General features: G+C 49.2%; 1 long non-coding RNA gene across 1 annotated transcript; it reads left to right on the top strand.

Moving 5' to 3' along the window:
* The first annotated feature begins 8,700 nt into the window (after window positions 1-8,700).
* Window positions 8,701-10,354, top strand: LOC139834112 (uncharacterized). The gene is made up of 2 exons (XR_011749483.1): window positions 8,701-8,842; window positions 10,135-10,354. It is a non-coding gene; the product is annotated as an uncharacterized lncRNA (long non-coding RNA).
* Window positions 10,355-14,892: the final 4,538 nt, after the last annotated feature.

Here is a 14,892-nt window from a genome sequence, read left to right as displayed (position 1 = left end):
TCCAGCAGAGCCCAAGTAAAATTGATCATCTAAACGTAATGCTAAATCTTGCCCAAGCTACTTTCTACTTATACGGTATTTCACATAACGGCATGAAAGAGTTACCGCTGCGAGCACCCATTCACATCCCTACTGAATCAGCCCGCCGAAACGTGCACCTACTACAGCAAAACTTGCGTTTCCGATATTAGCTTTGATAGTTGACATGTATGTGTGCGCCCTGAAAGCAATCGGTGGTAATCGTGTGTGGTTCGAAAGTAATCAACGAGTGAGACCAACAGCATCCCCAGTCCCTATGGTCGTCAGCCCAGCCACAGTGGAGAGATGGACGGAGGCGCTCATCAGGGCATCTCCAGCGGGGATAGCGTGTTCGATTCGGTCTACGCGAACGGGCCACACACTTTTCAGTGGGACGATCTACCGACCCATCCATCCTAATCCATCCATTCACCAAGGACGCGTTTGGTTGTCTGGGCTGGATTTATGCATGCCTGGCGCTGCAAGATGGGAGGCATTGCGCGTTGAGAACGGGCCATGGGCTAATTTTTGCCGGTCGTTTGGTAGCCTGTGCGGCCTTTTGCGCGCCGGAGAAGAAACCCAGGCCCCATCGTTTGGTTGCCCGTTTTCAGCCCATTTTGCACGGAGGAAAGCAGGAATCAACTGTTTGGTTACTCAAATCACAGTTTCATATCCTTACCACAATTTAAATAGAGTGAGATTACCGTGCCATGGCATATTACATACGATCATAGACCACTTAGAAGAACACGATCATCACGATCACCACGATGAGGAAGGCGATGATGTAATCTTTGACCCGGCTGGACGTACCTTCGGTGGTGCTCCTTGCAGAGCATGTACTTCCTCCGGTGGCAGCTGTGCTAATGGCACTGCATCATCGATGGCCTAGTCTTCCAGAAGGTCCTCTTCCAGGTAGGTGAGGTACTCTTGCTGTGCCTCCTCCAATGTTGCATATCCTCGGTAGTTGTTGTTGGAGTAGCCATTAACCTGATCTTGACAGACTCTCCATGAGTTGTAGATTCCTCGAACCCGCACGCGAAACACCACATACCACTAGAATGGCATAAGAAGTTAGCAATCAACAATGAAACAATGCAGAAATGAGCAATAGAACAAGACAAGTGTTGACAGCAAATCTGAAACTAACAGGGGCATGCATATCATTCCAAAAGTCAATCAGAAGTTTATCCTACACTACCGTGGTGTCTTCCTACCACCACAACAAAAGTGGATGTCTCAACAGAACACCGCAAAGTTCACCATGACCTGAGGGGTTAGTATATAGCACCCCATCATACTTACAAAAAGGGGGCCAAATGTTTTCATCCTAGCTACTGCCAGAATATACATCATCATCATCATCATCATCACCATCTCCATGCATGCAACCCTGAACCACCCCCTCAAGGGCACCACTACACCTTGCCGTGGAAGTTGCCAAGGTAGTTCCTCAGCCAGAGGACGTGGTGTGGCTCAATCATACCGACGAAGCTGGAACCCTTGGCCTTGTGGTCAACGAGGTGGCTGAGGGCGACCATCAGATCATCCTCGGTGAAGCCAAGCATGTCCATGACCGCATTGTAGAGGTCAGGGTGCATGTCCGTGGGCTTGTTCGCCCTGATAGCCTGTGCGACCTCCTTCACAGCAACAGTCATGTTGGTGAAGGCCACCAGCTTGTCGTCCGCGAAGGCACCTCTCTTCCTTTTGCCGGCGGTCGGCTTCTCAGGCGCGTCGGCGGGCTTGTCGGCATCGAGGTTCACCGTGTCGAACTCCTGGGTATTAGCATCCTCAGGTGCAGGGGCAGCAGAGCCCATGGGCTCACTGGATCCCATGGCGTACTTGCCGGTGGCGAGGCCGAAGGAGAAGATGGTGTGCATCTCGTCGTAGTTGGCGATGGGCACATTGAGGAACTCTGCTTGTGACGGTAAAGCACACGTTCATTGGGAACCCCAAGAGGAAGATATGATGCGTACAGCAGCGAGTTTTTCCTCAGAAAGAAACCAAGGTTATCGAACCAGTAGGAGATGAAGGCCACGTGAAGGTTGTTGGTGAAGGAGTGTAGTGCGGCGTAACACCAGGGATTCCGGCGCCAACGTGGAACCTGCACAACACAATCAAACTACTTTGCCCCAACTTAACAGTGAGGTTGTCAATCTCACCGGCTTGCTGAAAACAAAGGATTAAACATATGGTGTGGAGAATGATGTTTGCTTGCAGAAAACAAAAGAGAACAATGATTGCAGTAGATTGTATTTCAGATGTAAAAGAATGGACCGGGGTCCACAGTTCACTAGTGGTGTCTCTCCAATAAGATAAATAGCATGTTGGGTGAACAAATTACAGTTGGGAAATTGACAAATAGAGAGGGCATAACAATGCACATACATATCATGATGACTACTATGAGATTTACTTAGGGCATTACGACAAAGAACATAGACCGCCATCCAGCATGCATCTATGCCTAAAAAGTCCACCTTCGGGTTAGCATCCGCACCCCTTCCAGTATTAAGTTGCAAACAACAGACAATTGCATTAAGTACTGTGCGTAATGTAAACAATACAAATATCCTTAGACAAAGCATTGATGTTTTATCCCTAGTGGCAACAGCACATCCACAACCTTAGGGGTTGCTATCACTTCCCCAGATTCAATGGAGACATGAACCCACTATCGAGCATAAATACTCCCTCTTGGAGTCACAAGTATCAACTTGGCCAGAGCCTCTACTAGCAACGGAGAGCATGCAAGATCATAAACAACACATATATGATAGATCAATAATCAACTTGACATAGTATTCCATATTCATCGGATCCCAACAAACACAACATGTAGCATTACAAATAGATGATCTTGATCATGATAGGCAGCTCATAAGATCTAAACATGATAGCACTAGAGGAGAAGACAACCATCTAGTGTAACGGCCCCGGGTATTACTCCTATTAGATTTGCTTGTTCTTTTGTTTTGTGCATCATCATGTCATCATGCATCATATCATCCACCATGGTTTTATCAAATAAAAGTTATTTTAAATAATACCTATTTTAATTTCCCTCTCATATGGTTTCTGTATTAAACCACCCCTTTGTCTTTTCTATTAAAATAAAACCTAACCCATCTAATCTCTAACCCTCTCTTTCCGGGCCCTCTCTTTTCCTTTCTTGGCCTCACTTCCTTCCTGGCCCGAGGCAGCCCAGCTCTTCTCTCCCTCTAGCCCACCTTCTCCACCATCCTCTGGCCCAAGTCCAGCCCGCATACCCCTTCGTTCGTTGTTTCCCTTGTTGTCTTCCCTCGAGAGAGAGAGCACGCACATGGCGTGACCCTGTGGTCCTCCTCCCACCACCACGGCGCCCGCTCCTCACCTGCTCCCTCCCCCTCCCCTTTTTAATCCCTACCGCGCCACGGAAACCCTAGCGCCCCCTCTTCCTTCCCATCTCGCGCCGCCGCCCCCATCTCCCTCCTCTTTTTCTTCTCTGTGAGAATACCACCGTGAGCAGTTCACCGGCGCCCCGTCGATTCCGGCCGCCCCGCGCCAAACCGAGACCACCACGAGCTTCGCCTCCCTCTCCTCGTTCACCTCCTGCAAGGAATCGAGCACGGGCGCTGCGAATCGACGCCACGAACCTCGTTTCTCCGCCACGGCCATCCCACTCCGGCGAAGATTCCGGCCGACCCCGACCTCCTCCGGTCAAACCGACCTCGCCATCATCCTCCTGGTAACCTACCGCGTCTCCTTGACCTCCTCCACGTCTTGTTCCGCCTCTCGATGCTTCTGCCGACGTTGATGCCGTCGTTCCGCTACAGATGGTCGCCGCCGGCGAGTTCTCCGGTGGTCCCCGACAACGGCGCCGCCACTCCATGGTTCCCCGCGTCGATGCGGTTCCCCTGCACCAAGTCCTGCTTCTTGGGACGCCTCCAGTCGCCCGCGCGCGCCCGCGCCGCCCCACGGTGACCATCCATCTGGAACGCGCACGGCGTCGAAAGCCTTGCGTGCAAGCCATGGATGGTTCGCCAGCGTGGCTGCCACATCATCGTCTGGGCCCCTCTCATCAGCGACACCGGCTAGGACCCGGCTCGGTGAGAAAGCCCCCCACCGGATCTGGATCTGATAGTTTTGCATAGAGGCCCCTGCCAATTTTTCATCCTCAACCTGCAGCCCCTGCCTGTATCTGTTTCACCATAACCCCCCTGGATCTTTCTGAAAACAACCCGGGGTCCTCCCCCCCGGCTGAATATGTTTTCTGGGTCCTTTTCTAATTAAAATAAAACTTGTTTATCTATTTTAAATAATAAAAAACTAAACTGCTAATAACTTTTAATTGGTAACTCATTTGAAAATGTTTTCTATATGAATATTGATCAGAAAAAAGTGCTGAACCTGAATATGCCATCAATTCATCTGTTTGCATCTCGCATCATGACGCGCATTGATAGTCGTGCATGTTCACCTAACATAATATGAGGAGTATTTCGGATATCTGTCTAAGGTTTCCCCGCTCCGTTTAATTTGGAAGTAGCACACCCCTGCCATGATATGCCATGCTAATCAACACTTAACTTTGCCGGTAGAAAATGCAACTCCAACATAATTTGTTTGTTCGGGATTCTGATCCCGCTTAAATTGGATAAGTGCATCACATCATACATGCCATGTCATGCATACCATCTTGATCATGCTGGATCTTCTTTATCCGTAGTAGTAAGACTTGCATACGTTGTGTGTTCCAACATTTGCTTCTTCATGGATAGGATCACGAAGTGGTGTTGTGAGATACGACAAGTTCTTCTGCAGCTTTTCACAGGCGAGCCCTCCCTCTTCACCTATTATACACTCTCCCTCGCATTGCTATCCTTATGTTACGCTTCTTTATCGAGTCACGTGTCCTATTCCACTTGTTCACCATAATAATCCTATATGTATCATTCCATACCCATAGCCGTTGCTTGATGTTTGAGCCTTGCGAGTCGTAGGCGTGTTTAGGCTCTGTTGTTTATCTCGATCTGTCATCGGGATATGTTGGGTTGTTGGAAGGTTATCACATTCTATATCAGTTGTCGGAGATACACATGCTTTACTTTATTGTTAACAACTAAAATTGTAAGCAGAGGCATCTGTGAGCCCCTTTGCGAAAGCATCGGAACTTTGACTTGCTAATGTCCCCTAGGACCCGAGTTCTTGTTATCTGTTCCGAGATTGAGCGCTCTACCCGTACGTGGGGACGTTTATCGGGACCCCCCCTCACCCATTACCTTTCCTCGAGTCTGTTTAATTGGGAGCCACAACCTTGGTTTTATTTGCCTATGCCATGCTTTACTTACTGTTGCCTTCGGGTGTTTACTTCCTGTTGCCTTCGGGTGTTTATATTCTGTACTGTACCTTGCGGGACGTTTAGCGAAGCGTGTGGTTCGCACGCCTAGCCGCCGGCGCAAACCTCTGGGTCCGTATCGGAGTACGGCTGGACTTCGTCACGGGTAGCTTAGTTGGGTGGCTCCCATTAAACTTTCTCTTGCATTGGGAACGGTCTTGTTGTGAGACTTCACCTGTAGTAAGTGGGGTCGAGCATGCGTATGGTTACATTTGGGCAACCCCTACAGGGTGTACATCTTATCGATAAGCCGTGTCCGCGGTTATGGACGACTTGGAATTGTATAGCTTGATCATAGAACAACCTACACCTTTATGTTGTTGATAATAATTTGCTAATAACTTGATTCGTAATATAGCATTACTACAACCGATACCTAATAAAACTTGTCCACCGTTGAGTGCCTTTTACATTGCCTCTTCGCTTTGTTGAAGGGGATATGTGTAATCGGCTGGGTTATGTTTGTGTAGTATTGATCTGTTACCTTGTGCGCTCTCTTATCTTCTCTGATTAGACGGATGTTGTAGCGTGTCTCTATTGGTTATAGTTTTGCTGCCGCTAAACCTACCATATAGCCCCAGGCGATATATATATTCGCCCGGCGAGCATAGCCATTTCTAGTCTCGCTAAGTACGTGCCGGAGTTCATTCCTTGGTACTTACTCTCGCCTTTCCTCTTTCTCTTTTGCTTCCTCCCTTTTGTCGGCAACCGATGGCCCGACTTTGATAGGTACGAGATGACGATGTTAGCAAGGTTACCCTTCCGGCTTGGCCTGGGCAGGGTTATGGACGCCATCGTTTATCTTCAGGACTCTTAGTCCAATTTGTATCTTGTCCGTACTCGGACGTATTCGATATTCTGTATGACTTGGATCTTTGTATTGTATATTTGTATCTTGACTCGTTGGAGTCGTTGTTGTAATATATGTTTCTTGTGGGCTCTATTATAATCATGTTGTAATGTTACCGCTCGTGTTAATTCCTTTGGCATCACGTGTGTGATTCGTCGCGCACGTCGTGTCGGAGGGCGTCTCTGAATCGATATCGTGCGGATTTCGGCGGGATCGCTGGAATCCTCATGCTACCGGTTCCGGGGCGTCACAAGTTGGTATCAGAGCCCAGGTTGACGGTACCCCACTAGTCCAGCCTGTAGGATAACCTTGCCAACGGACGTTGTTGTGTCTAGTGTCAAAACCTATTTTCTGAAAAATCGTTGGATAGATCTGACTAGCTCTATTTTTCTCCTTATCTATATTCTTTCTCCTCTTACCTTTGCGCGTTTTGAGTCTTCTCTTTTATCTGAGTTTTCCGAGTCTTAGGTTCCGACGCGGGTTGGACGATCTTTGCCTTATCCTATTAGGTCCGATCTTTGGAGGATCCCGACGGAAGCTCATCATCAATAGCGGAACAACGACTTCTTGTTGGTGGTGTTGCCCGATCAGCATGGAGCAAGAACTCTTGTTAGTGGTGTCGAGGAGATCGACACGTCGCCTGAAGATCTGATAGCTCACCTCTCTCCCCCGTACCTGGACGTGGAACCTCGGGGCGAGGTTCCTTGTTAGTGGTGTCGATTGTAACGGCCCCGGGTATTACCCCTATTAGATTTGCTTGTTCTTTTGTTTTGTGCATCATCATGTCATCATGCATCATATCATCCACCATGGTTTTATCAAATAAAAGTTATTTTAAATAATACCTATTTTAATTTCCCTCTCATATGGTTTCTGTATTAAACCACCCCTTTGTCTTTTCTATTAAAATAAAACCTAACCCATCTAATCTCTAACCCTCTCTTTCCGGGCCCTCTCTTTTCCTTTCTTGGCCTCACTTCCTTCCTGGCCCGAGGCAGCCCAGCTCTTCTCTCCCTCTAGCCCACCTTCTCCACCATCCTCTGGCCCAAGTCCAGCCCGCATACCCCTTCGTTCGTTGTTTCCCTTGTCGTCTTCCCTCGAGAGAGAGAGCACGCACATGGCGTGACCCTGTGGTCCTCCTCCCACCACCACGGCGCCCGCTCCTCACCTGCTCCCTCCCCCTCCCCTTTTTAATCCCTACCGCGCCACGGAAACCCTAGCGCCCCCTCTTCCTTCCTATCTCGCGCCGCCGCCCCCATCTCCCTCCTCTTTTTCTTCTCTGTGAGAATACCACCGTGAGCAGTTCGCCGGCGCCCCGTCGATTCCGGCCGCCCCGCGCCAAACCGAGACCACCACGAGCTTCGCCTCGCTCTCCTCGTTCACCTCCTGCAAGGAATCGAGCATGGGCGCTGCGAATCGACGCCACGAACCTCGTTTCTCCGCCACGGCCATCCCACTCCGGCGAAGATTCCGGCCGACCCCGACCTCCTCCGGTCAAACCGACCTCGCCATCATCCTCCTGGTAACCTACCGCATCTCCTTGACCTCCTCCACGTCTTGTTCCGCCTCTCGATGCTTCTGCCGACGTTGATGCCGTCGTTCCGCTGCAGATGGTCGCCGCCGGCGAGTTCTCCGGTGGTCCCCGACAACGGCGCCGCCACTCCATGGTTCCCCGCGTCGATGCGGTTCCCCTGCACCAAGTCCTGCTTCTTGGGACGCCTCCGATCCGCCGCGCGCCCGCGCCGCCCCACGGTGACCATCCGTCTGGAACGCGCACGGCGTCGAACGCCTTGCGTGCAAGCCATGGATGGTTCGCCAGCGTGGCTGCCACATCATCGTCTGGGCCCCTCTCGTCAGCAACACCGGCTAGGACCCGGCTCGGTGAGAAAGCCGGATCTGGATCTGACAGTTTTGCATAGAGGCCCCTGCCAGTTTTTCATCCTCAACCCGCAGCCCCTGCCTGTATCTGTTTCACCATAACCCCCTGGATCTTTCTGAAAACAACCCGGGGTCCTCCCCCCGGCTGAATATGTTTTCTGGGTCCTTTTCTAATTAAAATAAAACTTGTTTATCTATTTTAAATAATAAAAAACTAAACTGCTAATAACTTTTAATTGGTAACTCATTTGAAAATGTTTTCTATATGAATATTGATCAGAAAAAAGTGCTGAACCTGAATATGCCATCAATTCATCTGTTTGCATCTCGCATCATGACGCGCATTGATAGTCGTGCATGTTCACCTAACATAATATGCGGAGTATTTCGGATATCTGTCTAAGGTTTCCCCGCTCCGTTTAATTTGGAAGTAGCACACCCCTGCCATGATATGCCATGCTAATCAACACTTAACTTTGCCGGTAGAAAATGCAACTCCAACATAATTTGTTTGTTCGGGATTCTGATCCCGCTTAAATTGGATAAGTGCATCACATCATACATGCCATGTCATGCATACCATCTTGATCATGCTGGATCTTCTTTATCCGTAGTAGTAAGACTTGCATACGTTGTGTGTTCCAACATTTGCTTCTTCACGGATAGGATCACGAAGTGGTGTTGTGAGATACGACAAGTTCTTCTGCAGCTTTTCACAGGCGAGCCCTCCCTCTTCACCTATTATACACTCTCCCTCGCATTGCTATCCTTATGTTGCACTTCTTTATCGAGTCACGTGTCCTATTCCACTTGTTCACCATAATAATCCTATATGTATCATTCCATACCCATAGCCGTTGCTTGATGTTTGAGCCTTGCGAGTCGTAGGCGTGTTTAGGCTCTGTTGTTTATCTCGATCTGTTATCGGGATATGTTGGGTTGTTGGAAGGTTATCACATGCTATATCAGTTGTCGGAGATACACATGCTTTACTTTATTGTTAACAACTAAAATTGTAAGCAGAGGCATCTGTGAGCCCCTTTGCGAAAGCATCGGAACTTTGACTTGCTAATGTCCCCTAGGACCCGAGTTCTTGTTATCTGTTCCGAGATTGAGCGCTCTACCCGTACGTGGGGACGTTTATCGGGACCCCCCCTCACCCATTACCTTTCCTCGAGTCTGTTTAATTGGGAGCCACAACCTTGGTTTTATTTGCCTATGCCATGCTTTACTTACTGTTGCCTTCGGGTGTTTACTTCCTGTTGCCTTCGGGTGTTTATATTCTGTACAGTACCTTACGGGACGTTTAGCGAAGCGTGTGGTTCGCACGCCTAGCCGCCGGCGCAAACCTCTGGGTCCGTATCGGAGTACGGCCGGACTTCGTCACGGGTAGCTTAGTTGGGTGGCTCCCATTAAACTTTCTCTTGCATTGGGAACGGTCTTGTTGTGAGACTTCACCTGTAGTAAGTGGGGTCGAGCATGCGTATGGTTACATTTGGGCAACCCCTGCAGGGTGTACATCTTATCGATAAGCCGTGTCCGCGGTTATGGACGACTTGGAATTGTATAGCTTGATCATAGAACAACCTACACCTTTATGTTGTTGATAATAATTTGCTAATAACTTGATTCGTAATATAGCATTACTACAACCGATACCTAATAAAACTTGTCCACCGTTGAGTGCCTTTTACATTGCTTCTTCGCTTTGTTGAAGGGGATATGTGTAATCGGCTGGGTTATGTTTGTGTAGATTGATCTGTTACCTTGTGCGCTCTCTTATCTTCTCTGATTAGATGGATGTTGTAGCGTGTCTCTATTGGTTATAGTTTTGCTGTCGCTAAACCTACCATATAGCCCCAGGTGATATATATATTCGCCCGGCGAGCATAGCCATTTCTAGTCTCGCTAAGTACGTGCCGGAGTTCGTTCCTTGGTACTTACTCTCACCTTTCCTCTTTCTCTTTTGCTTCCTCCCTTTTGTCGGCAACCGATGGCCCGACTTTGACAGGTACGAGATGACGACGTTAGCAAGGTTACCCTTCCGGCTTGGCCTGGGCAGGGTTATGGACACCATCATTTATCTTCAGGACTCTTAGTCCAATTTGTATCTTGTCCGTACTCGGACGTATTCGATATTCTGTATGACTTGGATCTTTGTATTGTATATTTGTATCTTGACTCGTTGGAGTCGTTTTTGTAATATATGTTTCTTGTGGGCTCTATTGTAATCCTGTTGTAATGTTACCGCTCGTGTTAATTCCTTTGGCATCACGTGTGTGATTCGTCGCGCACGTCGTGTCGGAGGGCGTCTCTGAATCGATATCGTGCGGATTTCGGCGGGATCGCTGGAATCCTCATGCTACCGGTTCCGGGGCGTCACAAGTTGGTATCAGAGCCCAGGTTGACGGTACCCCACTAGTCCAGCCTGTAGGATAACCTTGCCAACGGACGTTGTTGTGTCTAGTGTCAAAACCTATTTTCTGAAAAATCGTTGGATAGATCTGACTAGCTCTATTTTTCTCCTTATCTATATTCTTTCTCCTCTTACCTTTGCGCGTTTTGAGTCTTCTCTTTTATCTGAGTTTTCCGAGTCTTAGCTTCCGACGCGGGTTGGACGATCTTTGCCTTATCCTATTAGGTCCGATCTTTGGAGGATCCCGACGGAAGCTCATCATCAATAGCGGAACAACGACTTCTTGTTGGTGGTGTCGCCCGATCAGCATGGAGCAAGAACTCTTGTTAGTGGTGTCGAGGAGATCGACACGTCGCCTGAAGATCTGATAGCTCACCTCTCTCCCCCGTACCTGGACGTGGAACCTCGGGGCGAGGTTCCTTGTTAGTGGTGTCGATTGTAACGGCCTCGGGTATTACCCCTATTAGATTTGCTTGTTCTTTTGTTTTGTGCATCATCATGTCATCATGCATCATATCATCCACCATGGTTTTATCAAATAAAAGTTATTTTAAATAATACCTATTTTAATTTCCCTCTCATATGGTTTCTGTATTAAACCACCCCTTTGTCTTTTCTATTAAAATAAAACCTAACCCATCTAATCTCTAACCCTCTCTTTCCGGGCCCTCTCTTTTCCTTTCTTGGCCTCACTTCCTTCCTGGCCCGAGGCAGCCCAGCTCTTCTCTCCCTCTAGCCCACCTTCTCCACCATCCTCTGGCCCAAGTCCAGCCCGCATACCCCTTCGTTCGTTGTTTCCCTTGTCGTCTTCCCTCGAGAGAGAGAGCACGCACATGGCGTGACCCTGTGGTCCTCCTCCCACCACCACGACGCCCGCTCCTCACCTGCTCCCTCCCCCTCCCCTTTTTAATCCCTACCGCGCCACGGAAACCCTAGCGCCCCCTCTTCCTTCCCATCTCGCGCCGCCGCCCCCATCTCCCTCCTCTTTTTCTTCTCTGTGAGAATACCACCGTGAGCAGTTCGCCGGCGCCCCGTCGATTCCGGCCGCCCCGCGCCAAACCGAGACCACCACGAGCTTCGCCTCCCTCTCCTCGTTCACCTCCTGCAAGGAATCGAGCACGGGCGCTGCGAATCAACGCCACGAACCTCGTTTCTCCGCCACGGCCATCCCACTCCGGCGAAGATTCCGGCCGACCCCGACCTCCTCCGGTCAAACCGACCTCGCCATCATCCTCCTGGTAACCTACCGCGTCTCCTTGACCTCCTCCACGTCTTGTTCCGCCTCTCGATGCTTCTGCCGACGTTGATGCCGTCGTTCCGCTGCAGATGGTCGCCGCCGGCGAGTTCTCCGGTGGTCCCCGACAACGGCGCCGCCACTCCATGGTTCCCCGCGTCGATGCGGTTCTCCTGCACCAAGTCCTGCTTCTTGGGACGCCTCCAGTCGCCCGCGCGCGCCCGCGCCGCCCCACAGTGACCATCCGTCTGGAACGCGCACGGCGTCGAACGCCTTGCGTGCAAGCCATGGATGGTTCGCCAGCGTGGCTGCCACATAATCGTCTGGGCCCCTCTCGTCAGCGACACCGGCTAGGACCCGGCTCGGTGAGAAAGCCCCCCACCGGATCTGGATCTGACAGTTTTGCATAGAGGCCCCTGCCAGTTTTTCATCCTCAACCCGCAGCCCCTGCCTGTATCTGTTTCACCATAACCCCCTGGATCTTTCTGAAAACAACCCGGGGTCCTCCCCCCGGCTGAATATGTTTTCTGGGTCCTTTTCTAATTAAAATAAAACTTGTTTATCTATTTTAAATAATAAAAAACTAAACTGCTAATAACTTTTAATTGGTAACTCATTTGAAAATGTTTTCTATATGAATATTGATCAGAAAAATGTGCTGAACCTGAATATGCCATCAATTCATCTGTTTGCATCTCGCATCATGACGCGCATTGATAGTCGTGCATGTTCACCTAACATAATATGAGGAGTATTTCGGATATCTGTCTAAGGTTTCCCCGCTCCGTTTAATTTGGAAGTAGCACACCCCTGCCATGATATGCCATGCTAATCAACACTTAACTTTGCCGATAGAAAATGCAACTCCAACATAATTTGTTTGTTCGGGATTCTGATCCCGCTTAAATTGGATAAGTGCATCACATCATACATGCCATGTCATGCATACCATCTTGATCATGCTGGATCTTCTTTATCCGTAGTAGTAAGACTTGCATACGTTCTGTGTTCCAGCATTTGCTTCTTTACGGATAGGATCATGAAGTGGTGTTGTGAGATACGACAAGTTCTTCTGCAGCTTTTCACAGGCGAGCCCTCCCTCTTCACCTATTATACACTCTCCCTCGCATTGCTATCCTTATGTTGCGCTTCTTTATCGAGTCACATGTCCTATTCCACTTGTTCACCATAATAATCCTATATGTATCATTCCATACCCATAGCCGTTGCTTGATGTTTGAGCCTTGCGAGTCGTAGGCGTGTTTAGGCTCTGTTGTTTATCTCGATCTGTTATCGGGATATGTTGGGTTGTTGGAAGGTTATCACATGCTATATCAGTTGTCGGAGATACACATGCTTTACTTTAATGTTAACAACTAAAATTGTAAGCAGAGGCATCTGTGAGCCCCTTTGCGAAGGCATCGGAACTTTGACTGGCTAATGTCCCCTAGGACCCGAGTTCTTGTTATCTGTTCCGAGATTGAGCGCTCTACCCGTACGTGGGGACGTTTATCGGGACCCCCCCCTCACCCATTACCTTTCCTCGAGTCTGTTTAATTGGGAGCCACAACCTTGGTTTTATTTGCCTATGCCATGCTTTACTTACTGTTGCCTTCGGGTGTTTACTTCCTGTTGCCTTCGGGTGTTTATATTCTGTACTGTACCTTGCGGGACGTTTAGCGAAGCGTGTGGTTCGCACGCCTAGCCGCCGGCGCAAACCTCTGGGTCCGTATCGGAGTACGGCCGGACTTCGTCACAGGTAGCTTAGTTGGGTGGCTCCCATTAAACTTTCTCTTGCATTGGGAACGGTCTTGTTGTGAGACTTCACCTGTAGTAAGTGGGGTCGAGCATGCGTATGGTTACATTTGGGCAACCCCTGCAGGGTGTACATCTTATCGATAAGCCGTGTCCGCGGTTATGGACGACTTGGAATTGTATAGCTTGATCATAGAACAACCTACACCTTTATGTTGTTGATAATAATTTGCTAATAACTTGATTCGTAATATAGCATTACTACAACCGATACCTAATAAAACTTGTCCACCGTTGAGTGCCTTTTACATTGCCTCTTCGCTTTGTTGAAGGGGATATGTGTAATCGGCTGGGTTATGTTTGTGTAGTATTGATCTGTTACCTTGTGCGCTCTCTTATCTTCTCTGATTAGACGGATGTTGTAGCGTGTCTCTATTGGTTATAGTTTTGCTGCCGCTAAACCTACCATATAGCCCCAGGCGATATATATATTCGCCTGGCGAGCATAGCCATTTCTAGTCTCGCTAAGTACGTGCCGGAGTTCGTTCCTTGGTACTTACTCTCGCCTTTCCTCTTTCTCTTTTGCTTCCTCCCTTTTGTCGGCAACCGATGGCCCGACTTTGACAGGTACGAGATGACGACGTTAGCAAGGTTACCCTTCCGGCTAGGCCTGGGCAGGGTTATGGACGCCATCGTTTATCTTCAGGACTCTTAGTCCAATTTGTATCTTGTCCGTACTCGGACGTATTCGATATTCTGTATGACTTGGATCTTTGTATTGTATATTTGTATCTTGACTCGTTGGAGTCGTTGTTGTAATATATGTTTCTTGTGGGCTCTATTGTAATCCTGTTGTAATGTTACCGCTCGTGTTAATTCCTTTGGCATTGTCGTGGTATCGTCACGGCATATGCCATAGGGTGGCTAATCGAAGTGGTTCCTGAGAGATCTCACGGCGGTATCCGGATGCGGGTATGGGGACGAGCGACACGGCGACGTACCCAGGTTCGAGGCCCTCCGATGGAGGTAAAACCTCTACTCCTGCTATGGGTGTATATGATGATCACACAATACAATGGTGCTCCTAGAGCTGTGTCCGGCTGCTCCTGGGAGGCTAAGGAAGACTGAAGTCTCTCTCACAGGGCAGCGCTAAGGGTGGAATGAGGTAAGAAATGATCGATCCCCTGCACGGGAGGGGGTAGTGCGGCTTATATAGGCACCGGCACTTTACATATAAGACCCTATAGTTTACTGGCCGGCTTGGCCGGCTCCGGCTTCCGCTCCTTCCCGAGGCAGTGACGTCAGGAGCCGTTGAGGCGTCGTGGCCTATCCCATCCGGCTGCCAAGGTCAGCGGTATGGAGAG

Source organism: Lolium perenne, chromosome 1 (assembly GCF_019359855.2).
Source record: "Lolium perenne isolate Kyuss_39 chromosome 1, Kyuss_2.0, whole genome shotgun sequence".
In the NCBI taxonomy this organism is placed as follows: Eukaryota; Viridiplantae; Streptophyta; class Magnoliopsida; order Poales; family Poaceae; genus Lolium; species Lolium perenne.
Note: the sequence above shows the minus strand (reverse complement) of the source record. Positions and strands in the feature narration are given on the sequence as shown.